Below are 14084 nucleotides of genomic sequence, written 5' to 3'. Positions count from 1 at the left end.
AAAGGTGTCTACGTCACCTGGTCACCCATTATAATCAATACAGAAAAACTCTTTTTTAAAGCAGATTCATCTGATTTACTTTAAATGTCTACATCGTGAAGAGACAATGTGTCTCTCTCAACCACAAAAAGAGCCTGGGACTAATCCCATTGTACATCTCTTTCTTTTCCCAATTGTAAAATGAGGAATGTAGTCCTGCCTTTCTCCTCACAAGAATCATGAGATTTAAACCTGAAGCAATGTAAGTTGCTCAGGATTTATAGATAAATATTAACCTCTGGACATTGAAATAGAATTGATAGATCCAATTATCAAAAAATAATTCTGATATAACAACCCATTAATGAATTACCCATAACATGAAGACATATGGATTATAAAAGGACAGACAGAAATGCCAGATTTATAGGGCCATGAAAAAAAGGAACCTAAAATTAAATCCTAAAGATAAGTGTGTCCTGAGATCAGACCTGCTTTTATTCTTCTACAAATAAATTTAAAGTAAAGATACAGCATTAAGACTGTTTTTTCAATGTTATGCTACTGTTGCAAAAGACACAACACTTGTGACAATGCATAAGTAAACCCAAAATTTTATAAATATATCATGTGGTGAGGAAAAATAAGACCAGGAGCATAATCAAGAAAGTTTGAACAACAATACCACTACCTTTTTTCTTTTTTTTTTTTCCATTTTGACTTTGCAGTGCCAGCAATATGCAATACAACTTTAACCTAGAACTGTGGAACTTTGTTTCAGCTATTGAAAACAACAGCTTTGAAGTTCTTCACATCTTAAATTAGAATTTTCTCTATTTCTTTTTTTTTAAAACTGATGTCTGTATAGGCTTCATGTTCACTACCAAAATATGTGTACTTTCTTTGTTTGGTTTATGTATTTTCACCAAATTATTAATTTCACCAAAATTTACAAAGGAAATATTTCCTTTGTAAAAAGGAGGAGATTAGTCTCTGTATTTCCACTTGAAGACAAAAAGTTGATCTGAACACTGTATACCTCCCCATAGCTTGTAATATAGATAGATTTACCTGTAAAAAGAAACCACATTGCTGCATAGCCGAAGTTGTAAAAAGATTCCTAGCTTCCTTCTGAGAAATAAGTCACAGTGCTCTTACACTGAAATTTATATTCCCTGCGAACCAACAATGGTATTTAAAGGAAGCAAAGGAAACAAATATACCGGATTTACCCAGTTTACCTGGCACCTCAGGAATCATCTACAGGGAGACATTTACTCTTTGTTGTGAAACTGATGACAGGAAATTAGTAATGTTCTGAAGATCTATCAGGGTAGTGCATCACCTTGAAGACAACTAGACATTCAGAAAAAAAAAAAATAGGCATTCAGTAAAAAAAGACAGGTACTGAGCAGCAAGCTGATAACAACAGGAAATCTTATCTCTATATAATTACTAACGTGTATGTGTCTTGCAGGCTTTGATTGGTAGTCCTTCTACCACAACTAAATATTCTCAGAATAGTTTAATTGAGCATTACCAACAAAATAATCATATGTCTTCACACATCATAATGTCTTTCACAATGTTGATTTTAAAAGGACTGTAGTCAATAAATAAAATATTCCTTGTTAAGTTATATTAAAATAAGCTTATCTGCACATACAGAAAGAAGCACAGAGAGGTAATGACAGGTGGACAAGCCTAAATGATATCTGGCCAGGCTACTGTCAAGCCCATCACAAAAACCATCAGCCCATCAAAGGCCCGTCTCTACCAGCTCAATGGAGCACAGGGGCACAAAGGCAGGCAGGAACCCAAATTAAGGACTCGGAGGAAGGCCTGTCCCAGGAGACCCTCTGCCCCAATGTCCAAGCTTGAAACCCATCAAGAACAGTCAGGGGGAGCAGCTCTCCAGAGAATCTTTGGGATTGAGGGTGTTCACTGCATAGAGACACGTTATATGATATAGGGGAAGAGCATTTTAGGATTGCACAAGACTTCTTGTAGGATGTTTAGGGGAAGAACCAAAGGCAGGGAAAGGGAGGGATGCAGATGATTTAAAGTGCCAACTGAAGTGGGACTTCAGGTCACAAGGGCCTGTGTGTCTGTGGTGCTAGGAACTGGAGCGAGTGTAGGTGTGTGAATGACTGTGTGAGCGCTAGTGAAGATCAAGCTGCTCTAGCCAGCGAGCAGATGAAGTGGCTTGGGAGCCAGGGGTATGTTCATGTCTCTAAGGGTGATCTGGCTATTGGAGGGACCAGGTGTGTCCCATCCAACTGCTGGAGAGGCTCAGGTCTGGGGGTTCAACTGAGAGACACATTTTTTTCTCTGTGTGTGTGTGTGTGTGTAAGAGTGAGGCATCTGGGGAGGATCCAGGATGAGGTATGGAACTGACTGAGTGTTCATGGTCAGCTACTAGGGGATCAGACATGTGTGTGGTTCTGCACCACCAGTGGCCTTGGGGACTTTTATGTCCAGGTGCCAGAAACTGGGGAGATTGGGATCCAGGGGCACCTACTGAGCAGACTGAGTGTCTGAGCCCAACTGCTAGAGGGACCCACATTACACATATATACACATGTACATATATATTTCCCACATGTACATATATATTTCCTATTTCACCCTAATCAGCCAGAGAAGGAAACAGGATGAGGCCATTGGTGCTGTCTTTGTTTGAGTGCTGAGTGTGCCTGTCTGTGCTGGCTCTGTGTGTGTATATATATATGTATGTATAGATACATGTATGTATAGATACACACATGTATGTGTTGTACGCGTGTATTTGTGTGTGCATGTGCCTACTAGGAATATATACTCAGCCTTGCTACTCATTGATCTGGGGGCATGGAGCTGTGGCAATCTCACCTCTGTTGGGCTGCCAAATTCATGCCCCACTCCTCTGAGCCCCAATATCCCTAATAGCATTTACACAGGTTTCCATCCATTTCTTCCTCTCCTGCCAGAGGATGATAATAATGGTAATCTGAAGTTAGGAACTTTTCTTTAAACAATTATCTCTAAATTTTCCCTGGGAACTAAAACATAACAACCGATTGTTGTTATTTACAGAACAGTGTTTACAGAACACTGCATTGTGTACAAATGTAAAGTAAGTGGAAGAACTGGTAGATGTGAGCATTCAATCTCCTATCCCTTATCTGGCAAGGTTTCCCAGGCCATGTGGCTGGTTCTTGAGAGTAAGAAAGAAACAGGGAGAGGAAGACCGTTGTCTGTCCAGTGGCCTGTATGTTAACTGACTTCCTTGAAAGTATAAATGTTTAAATTAAAAAAAAAAAAGGAAGCTTACTCATCACAAATAAAAGTGTCAGGATTAAAATCTTTTTGAGGCATAATGGCAAATGGGCTTTCAGATGTGACCTGAAGGAGAACGGAGGTGGGGACTGTGGTGTAGACGTGGTATGTTTAAAAAGTCACCGGGGCAAAACAGTGTATGGATGTGTATGCGTATGGAGGTACACATGAATGCTTGTGCATATTTTACATATTTTACACACACACACACACACAAATTTCTTTAAAGGTACTGTTCACTCATTTCCATTCAGAGAGAAAGTTCCTATAATAGCACTTGTTTTGAAGGAGAAAGACATGTCCACTTACTTGATATATTAGATGAATTCTAAGCTAAAGAGGTAACTTACAGTATTAAATGTTATCTTCTTAACAGTATTGTTGTTCTGTAATAAATGAAAAGAAATTGTAGTGTGAAACAATACACAGGGAACATCTGCAAAAAAAAAAGATGCATTTTAAATGATTTTGTGAATACATGCCCCGGGGTTAGATATAACTGTAGAATTGTGTTTGAATGAAAACCAAGGTGACAGTTGAGGGAGCACACTAATTTAATAACAGTTGATGAATTAAGAAACTGTATTACTTTTTAAAATCACTTAGGAAGTCTCCTCTCAATCCCCTTGGTTGCCTGGTTGATTCTTCTGGACAGCATGTCAGAAAGATTTGGAGACACACAATGTGTACAAACCATCGTGTCTGGTTTAGCCTCTTTTTCACTTTCTAAAGAGACTTACATCAAAGTTTTATATTTCCATTCCAATAAATATGCTCGGCATGAGAGTTTTCCTTTTGGGATAGAATAGTGCTGATTATTGCAAAATTTCTTCTAAACTGAATACATAACCTTTAGTATCCATGACTTTTAAATATGTTTCCTTTCAAGGAAGAAGAATATGTTAATGACATAAAGTCCAAGCATCCTTAATGGTGATAAACCACTCCTTTATATTTATGCATAACAGAAAACAAAACCATTTACAAAAATGTACCTTTCCAGGAAAAACTCTTAATAAGGTGGCACAACTATCTAATGATTAAAACCAAATACCACAAACATTGTAAACTCAGTGTCAGCAAAATGAGTATGGAAGAACCATTTGAACTTGACAGTCGTGGTTTCTAAAATGTTTTTAAAGCAATCAGGGAATGACTATGATTGAGGTAAAAAACCTTACATACCCAAAAGATAATTCCCACCACTCACAAAGACCTTAAACAAAGTAATTGCAGTTACTTTTTTATGGATTTAGACCTTTTCAGAGTTACCCTTGGTATTTCTATTTCTAGAATAGGTTATTTCAAAGAATTCTTCATGAAGCACAAATTAACATGATGCCCGATCTCATAAGAAATCAACACTCCTCTGAGTAGTGGTGGATAAAGGGAATGTCATTATATATAAAAAGACAGAACTTCTGAAACAGATGTGTTTTAATTAAAGAAGAGACAGTAATTATAGTACAAATATGTTTCTTTGCAGCATAAGTTCTAGCTTTGACTTGTCATTTGTCAGGGGATACTCTGAGGTTTAATAAAAACAGCTAGCGCTGAAAACTATGAACAACACTCTAGTTTAACAATTCCATGAAAACATAACATTAAATGGAGCACAATACACCTGCTAATTAATTCTCTCTCTTGCTTTTGGAAGTGATTCAAAGAGTCAACAATGTCCCGAGTCGTGGATTAAAAGTCTTTTCCCATGAGAAAGACATGAATTCTCTCCTCCTTCATCTATGATACTGTGTCTCCCTGACCAGACTTTAGAATTTAAAATATATTATATCCATACATTTAGTCACAATTACTATAAGAAAAAAAGGACTTGTCTTTTTTCCCTAGTCCTGGGTATCTTAAAATGCAGCAATGATTATAATTGTTAGCTATGTAAAAACAAAAAATCTCACTATTGATCTTAGAATGCAAAGCTGAAGTGAAGCCCCTGCTCCAAGGAGGCATTAATTGTACTCACAATATTCTTGACAGATGCTTGTCGAGCTTCATTTAAAGACCCTTATAACAGAGATTTAATAGCCTCTCAGTGTATTTAAATGTTCTGCTACCTTTATTATAAAGTTCCATGTGTTTTTTTAGCTACATCTAACCTAATTTTCCCCCATTAAATTTTAAGACCATTATTATTTTCATATCTTAGAAATGATTCCTTTCCTCTTTACACCATACTTTTAGGTATTAAAAAGAATGTCACCTTGCTCCTTCCATGATTTTCTCTTTATTAGTATAAACAGTCACAGTTTATTCAATCTTTTCATAGAAATTATATTTTCTAGACACTGATCATCTTTTTGAAGTCCTCTGGTCTTTTTCCAGATGTTCTAAATAATTTTTAAAGTATGGTGCACAAACCTGACAACAGGGATTTAGCTGAAGCCTTTCTGGTTTTGAGTAAACAGGAAGTATTACTATTTGTTGCACATCAGTTTTCTTTACAAAAGTAGTCTTCTTTACAAAAGTAGTCTTTAATCACAGTCAGTTCATGAACCACTATGAAAATGTCAATTTTTGCAAAATTGCTATCTAATAATTTTGTTCTGCGGGTATTTGGATATCTTATTGTTCTGCCTCAACCAAAAAACCCCTAATACTTCACCAAGGGATCCAAGGATTATTTTATTTATATGTAATATAGATACATGCTTCTGTATGTCTATATATGCATGCATATATATTTTAGACCATGATTTTTGTCCGTGATCTTTTATTTCTTTCAAACATCTGGTTGTTTTTCCTTCACATAAGTAAATACACAGCAAAAACTTGTTCTTTATTGTCATTACAGAGTAAATGTGATAATACTCAAAGAAATGGTTCAGCACAGTACAGCTGCTTTGTCCTACCTTAAGCTTCACTGTAACTTAAATGAAAAAGGCCTGTGATTCATTGCTGAAGAATCCAGATTCTATCATGGAGCATGAACCTCATTCTCCTTCACGCCTGCAAAGGACCAGTTACACAAATAGTATGTTATGTGTCAGGGCAAATATAAACGTACAGATTTTAAGCAATGGAAGAGTGAAGTTTGGGAATTACTGAATTTTGACTAAAATAAATAAGAAATCAAATCCTAGAGTTAAGCTATTTAATTTAATTTTCAGTCTGCAAATGTACCTTTTTGTAATATAATGACCTTATGATTACTGAAGACCATGAAGCTACAGTTTGTTCATTGATACTGCACAGCTGACACAGGTCTGGGAGAGTGAGTTATATTCTTGTTATTAGAAGTCTGAATTCAAACCTTATAATGGCATCTTTTCCATAAACCAGAGAAAATGTAATTTGCCTATCAGATCCCACATTAAGTTAACAAGACTGACAGTTAAAAAGCCTTTTTTGTTTTGGTTTTTGTTTGTTCGTTTGTTTGTTTGTTTTTATTTCCTATAAGCTGTAAGAAAATCTCTCTGGGACATTTAGAAAAAGGAATGAGCAGTACTTTTTCAGCTTTGGTCATTTAGGTTAGCTTTATTAAAGGGCCTTAGAAAATAAAGAAGAACCTAATGTAAGTTTATTGCCTCTTTGTTTTTCCTGTTCAGCTCTGCAAGTCAAGAGGAACAAGCACCAAGGATAAATAATTTTTTTTCCTTCTCTCTCCCACATTCATGTGGACATAATTACTATACAGAGGTGAAGGAAATAATACATACATTATGCATTAACACCTAATATTCTTTACTAACTACAGAGCATTCATAGATTTCTGGGTGCTTTACAGACATTTAAGAGGACAGGGAAGAAGAATTTGATGTCTAAGAAGACAATCACATGGAAGTAAAAAGTAATAGTATTAAAAAGTCCTATTCATACATGATGAGGTTCAGCCGTTTCTCATTAGTGTTGTAATTTTTTTATTTTTGTTAAAACTTACCCTGTTTAGAAGCTTAAATTTCCAGAACAGAGAGCCCTTAGTTATTTTTTCTTTCTTGTGATTTAATCCTTGCACAGCCTCCTCTTAGAAGGATTACCTTTGTTTCCACTATACTTCAACATATATGAGGCATTCCACTGTATGTATGAATAGAAGTAGCTCTTCATTTGAATAACACAAAGTGCAGTCTTGCCATTGTTTGGAAAATGAGGTTCTAGGAGCAAATGTAGATGAGTAGTATAAGCTATGGGGAAATAAAGACTTTTTATTTCTTAAAAATCATCTTGATAACTTAAAAAGCAGGATGTATAATGGGGAAAGGATTCTTACTCTGGAAAAAATTGGAAACCATTAAACATTAGTTCAAGAAGAAGTACCACTGTAGCAAACCCACATTTCCTAATAAATGAAATAATAAATAAAAATAAATAAAAATGCAAAAGAAAAAAGCTGTATACCTTATGGCCTAATGATCATGCGGAAAGATTATTGTAAATTGTGCTCTTTGAATGAAAATTATAGTGCTGATTATAACATTTTCAACTCTCACTCAGTTTTGCTGATAAGATATTGATTAAGGTATAGTATAAAAGCCAATCTGCCTAAATGCTAGCTCAGTGATTAAACCTCACTTTTTTTGTTTCTGCATTATATGTATTATTTAATTCTATTGATGCCTAGCTGGTTGTCTAATTCACCAGAAAGTTTTCTCAGTGTCTACTCAAATTTTGTTATAGGCAAAAGGGAACACATCATAAGCTGAGAATTTATTGTTATTTTAATTAATGTTTTAACTGTCCAAAGGTCTAAATTATGTAATACAGAAAATCCTCACTAGTAACACAGTTAGGTTTATTATCAAAACAAGTGGGGGTCCTAGCATAAGTAGTTGGAAGAGCCATAGCTCTCCGGATCTAGGGACGGTCCAACAGACCCTGTAATAATTTTAGGTAGTGCTCGGATTTAATCTTTGATAATACCCTAACATGCCCTAACAGCTGTGAAGAAAATATTTGATAACTGTCACACGTTTCTTTTATACAAACAATCCAAATCTGTTACCAAAGACGGAATTCCTGAATTCCTTATTGAACTTCCCAAATTTGAAGCTTAACCTGTTGATGGGCCAGACAACTTCTGTATTCCAATGCGTGTTTACTAGGAATGATTGACAAACATATGTAATGGCTGCTGGAGTAGAAAAACTGATCCACCACTACACCCACAGCTTAAGAAAGATTAATAGGTAAATAGGTAGAGAAACACACATTACGTCCGCAGCAGATAGATAGATGCTAGCAAAACAGCTTTTTTATTTCCTCTCAGATTTTTTTCCTGTTTTGTTGGTGGTAGCAGGAAAAAGGATTCTCTTTAGTAAATGTCTCACAGGTAAAGATGAAGACCCAGTAAGAGGATGATGTTCAAATGGAAATGAAGAAACAATTATGTAACTTTAATACAAGAAACAGCTTCCTCTTTTATGCTCCACAGCAGTTGGTCTTAAAAAAAATAGGCGATCCAAATGTTACTATGCTGAGTTCAGTGTTTTTAATCTGTAATTCTCCATTCTCTTTTCTAAGTGATATAGAAAGTACTAGTATCCTATACAAGAGACAAGTATTAAAGTAGAAAGTGTTTCTTCAGGTTACTAAATTATTTCCTCTCGGATCTTTGAAATACCCTCTTGAACATCCATTTTTACATGATTTTAAATCCCTTGATAATTGGACTACTGACAGTATACTGGTGACATGGTGTTTCTATTGTAATGAAGTTTCTGTGGTGCAATATGCAAATTGAATAGAAAAGAACTAAAAACACTGCCTTTGTACAAAAAAACAATAATAAATTACAGAAAAAACATTGAATTGTCATGATACTTATCATTCCTTCATATCAAGGAAAATTACATAGTTTTCATGACTTAGGTACTTTAAAAAGGAGAAAAGAAAAGATAAAAACCCAAATAAATCCAAAACCACCAAAAAAGGAAGAAAAAAGACAAACTCTTACACATAGGCTGGCTTTATATTTTCCTAATTAAAAAAAAAAAAAAATTAGACATTTCTCAGTAACTACAGTCTCTCTTTTCCTTATGCCCATGAAATTTTCTCTAAACTAGTTAGAAGGGAATTGCAGTGAAAGATTTTGATCCACCACTAGAAACTGTTCCAGGCTGTGGCAATCAGTGGCCTAGATCTTTCATCTATCAATCATGTGAACATTAAGTACATGCTCCAAGTCATCTCCTTCATGATCTCCTTTAGTAAATTGGAATAATCACCTGCTACTAATCCAAGAGCTGCCACTGCAGAGCCTTGCAGGCCTAGCAGTCCGTTGATATAGGTGATCCTAGTCAGGTGTGCATTTTAAGAGTCTGGCACTCAAACCTAGTAATTTGTATTCTTATATTAGGTTCATGAGAACTGATAATCTTAGTGTATTACACAAGTGATTTGTTGTACTTCACACACAGTTGGTCAAATAGAAAAGTTTGAACTTCAACTTTGTTTAAGCTTGTACAAAACCAGAAAGTAAAATAGCAAAATATTTGTGAAAAAATTGTTCATAAATATGTTCAACTTTAAAAGAAAAGAAACGTATATAATTCCTAAAGTGAAACATTCCATTTAATTTTGCCTGATCCAATTTTGTCTGTTACAACCACTGAAACTCATATTAGAACTGCCATAATACTCTTTCAGTCTGTATATCCCACACTCCTATTATTTTCGTGTGGCCAGGCCTTCCAACAATCAAGCTAGATAGAAAATTGTAAAGATATAATGGAAGGTGTTGCTCAATGCATAAACTTTTTTAACATACAAAAATAAAATAAAATCATAGGCTCACCTCTTACAATTTCCGTAGGGTTTTATGAAAGGTTAAAGGTGGGTAATGTCAAAACAGAACAGTCTGAAAACTGAAATATTTAATTATTGACAACTGTGTTCAACTGAAAAAATTAGGTGTTATTTTTGGCAAAAAAATCTTCATGTGTGGAAGGGGTTTGGAAAACATATTTCTTCCATCAAGCTGTACTTTGATGGAAAATTCCCAGCCAGCTTGAGCTATAATTCCTTTTCTTCTCTGCCCCCCCATATAAATATTGCTTCACTTGTTTGTATTGTACTGTTTTCACCCCAAAAGAGAAAAGAACCCAAGTAATGAGTTATGCATTATTAAGTTTATTAGGACCTTAGACATCTGTTTTGTTTTAAAAGCCCAAGATAGAGACTGCACCATTGTCCAGTGGTGAGCAACAAACATCTAGAAAGATGCCACCTAAAAACCCACAACTTACATTTATTTGGACCAAAAAGTTATACATATATTTAAAAAAGGAAAGAAAAAAAGGTGAAAAAAGAAAAAAGTAAAAAAAAAAAAAAGCCGCAAAACAAATGTTGAAGAGAGATATATGATAGGCTATGCAGAGCAATGGATCAATACTTGAAATGTTTTTATCTTCTTTCTTTACCCTTTTTTATTTTTCTTAACGACTTATTTCTTTGTGTTGTTTTTTTTTCTTTTTTTTTTTTTACAGTTGTTTTGATTAAAACACTACTTATGTTTTTCAGTCCTCTCTTGGATCTTCCTATTAGAAGTGAGACCGAGGATTTACTGCAGTACTAACAGAATACTATGTATACCTGTGCATTAAATCAGTTACTTTTCATAGCCTGTTTAGGCATTTCTTGTCTGAAAAAACTTTTTATGTGGGAAGGAAATTTTCAAATCTTTATGGGAGTGCATTGTTATATGTAGGTAGAAAACAATCACGGTTTTGATTGACATTAATATCGAAGAATTACATGACTAGTGTCTAATTTTCTACTTTTAAATTGTAGGAGTAAGGAGCATTTTTGTGTCTATTTCTGAAAAACTTTTGAAGTCTTATGTCTGTGTTTAAGCTCAAAGTGGTGGTTGTTTCATTAAATTTTTATTGATGATCCTTTGTGATTATTTTAATAATTTGAATCTTTCAATTCCTCCTCAGGTGGCTAAATAATTGCTCTGGTAGAAACACATCCAGGTTTGTACTACCTTTCAGAGGTTTAATTTACAAGATTAATATAATGCAGAACTATCATAAAACCAGAAATTATTAGGAATTTCTATTAAAAAAGATTTCATTTAAAAAGTCAAAAAACCACTTCTAGATATAGTTATGTCTGAGAAAATTGGTTTCCATGCTGATCCTGTACAAGTATATATTACGAACTTACTTACAGCCATCCTAGGTCAAATCAAAGATCCATTTAGTATCCAGTCTCCAAGAATGACTGAAGTACATACCCAGAGGAGTATAAGAAAAAGGAAAATATCATTGCATGCATTTTTGCTCTAAATCTGTGTGGAAGTTTCAGGTAACAGATAACATACCGTACAAGGACTGAAAAGACTGATTACTAATTAATACTATCATGGAGCACTGCACTTAGACCAAAGAGAGGTCTGATATTCTTTCCACTGCTCAGCATTAATATTGCCCATACCTTCTTTTCTTTAACAACACACTCTAAGAAAACATAGGATTTGAAAGTTGAAGAAAAGAAGCATGATATATTTTCTGAGATAATCCAAAGTCCAACTAAAACCAAAGAGTTTTCCATTTGAGAAAATATATGTGGATAAATGAGTCCTTTTAAGTAGTCCCATTAAATAGTTGCATCACATGTAAAGGAATTAATATGTTTTCTAACATTCATCTTTCTTAAAGGGTTGTCATTCTTATATTTTTGATGGGAAAAGCAAGTGACATTTACAGTATTACCTGCAGTGGTTCATGACCCAAAAGACAATTAACTGATGTGATCATAATCAATGTGTAATAAATTATCAATAAACACATCTGTGATGATGTGTTTATTGGAAAGAAGTATGCTTACTTCAATCATCAAAGCCTAGAAATTTCATATTGTTTAAAAATTCTATTAATACAGTTACAAATCTGATCCTAGCTAAATGGTAAATTAAGCTGAGGAAACAAAAAAAGCTGAGTGTACATCCAATACCACCCAGGGAATAGAGCAAACAAACTGAAAAGATAATCTTTTTAGGATAATTTGTTAGATATAGTGATTCTAAATGCTGCTTAACTATACTAGGTACTTTTGTTTAGGAGTATCAAAAGTTCTCTGTGAGGTTACTGTTGTCAGAAGCATCATAAGCAACTTAAAAAACCAGCCCCTCCAAATCCCTGACTGTAGAGCTGAGTGAATTGCCATATGATTTTTAACAATCAGAATCTATTTATATCAAATAGATCCTGATTTGACTAAATAATTTACATTTAGAGAAGCATCTTGCTCCAACTGCTGCTTCATAATTTGAAAGATTCAATGTAGAATTTTATGTAAAAAAATTTTTAATTTAAAATGTGCATTAATCATGTACTGCATAGTAATTTGGCCTTCTGACAAATTTAATATATAAAGCAAGAACTGTTAAATCCTGGAACATCCTCTGAAAGAGTAAGGTTATCATTACCTTTGAAATGTATGAAAAATTACAACACAAGTATGTCAAGAAAACAAGGTTCATTAATTCAACTAGTACAGAAATGGATAACTCTTCAAGAGTTTCAGATAGTTTCAACATTTTATTTAGAAATGTGAAGTCACCTGTCATGAAAAAAAATACTTTTAACAATAAACTTAGGTAACTACAGCTCACGTGCATTCTGACCAACATTAGAGAAGTACTGTTTAATTTGATGCAGCATCGATATTACTGCTTCTCTGTATCTTACAGAAGTTAGTTGAAAAGCTTTCATTTCACAACAGTGTTTGGTGAGTATTGTTTTTTTCCCTTAACTTCGTATTCAGGAAGCCTATGTATAGAAGAGAAAGACTTTTCTACTTTGCCCTCAAAAATCTTTTGCAGAATCATATTAGAACCACAGATATTTTGCCTGGAAGGGACCTCTGGAGGATGTCTCGTCCAACCTCTTGCTTCGAGCGGGACTATTGCTTCCTCTAGACCAGCTGTGACTTTGTACAGTAAAGTCCTGAAAATCTCCTGGGGACTAAGGTTCCGCAGATACTTTGGGTAACATATTTCAGTGCTGCACTACCCCTCCTAGTGAAGAAGGTTTTCTTATTATCCAAATATCTTTTAGGTCTTTACTATTAATATTGACCTTTATAACCTATGTTGTGGTCTTCTTTACGTACTCAGATGTTAGAAAAAATGAGGGGAAAAAACAGGCACACACCTTTCACTTTTTCAGGAGACTTTGTCATAGGAATCTTCAGAATAATTTTTGTGGAGTTAACATATGGTTGGGCCTTAGTCTTGTCTGGTCTTGTCTAGACTGGTCTTGTCTACTTCCAATTCATGCTCGCTGCAAGGAAACTTGGTGCAGCAACACCCCTAAGTTTTTGCACAATTTTTTTTTCTATATACATCTGTGCAGACAAAATCATAGACTTCTAAGATGATGATGCGTAGCTCCAGATCCAAAAGACATCCTTCCTTAGCTTTAATGACCCTTGGATCAGGACATGGATCAAAAATTCAGAGAGCATATTTTTCTTTAGAAGATTGCTTTTATGTAGGAAAATAATAAAGCTTCTGTTTATTCTGTGATCATTTTTATGAATAAAAATAATAATGGAATCTCAGCCTGCAAGAAGTCCGGTTGACTTCAGATGACATTTCAGTGCTTAGAGCAGTGATAGATTTCAGCTTATAATAAACAGTTACTTTAGAATCTGTAGAACATGATTCAGCCTTCATAGCATCATGTATGGCAGCAAGAAGATAGCTATCCCCAGCACAGCATTTCCCCTCAGGAAATCTGAATGCATGAGAGGTCAATAGACAGCAACGCCACCTAGCCCCCATCTCCCCTGAAGTGGTATATTATTTAAAGACACTTACATAACATGAG

The sequence above is a fragment of the Calonectris borealis genome, chromosome 1, assembly GCF_964195595.1.
Source record: "Calonectris borealis chromosome 1, bCalBor7.hap1.2, whole genome shotgun sequence".
Classification (NCBI taxonomy): domain Eukaryota; kingdom Metazoa; phylum Chordata; class Aves; order Procellariiformes; family Procellariidae; genus Calonectris; species Calonectris borealis.
This window is presented reverse-complemented; position numbering follows the sequence as displayed.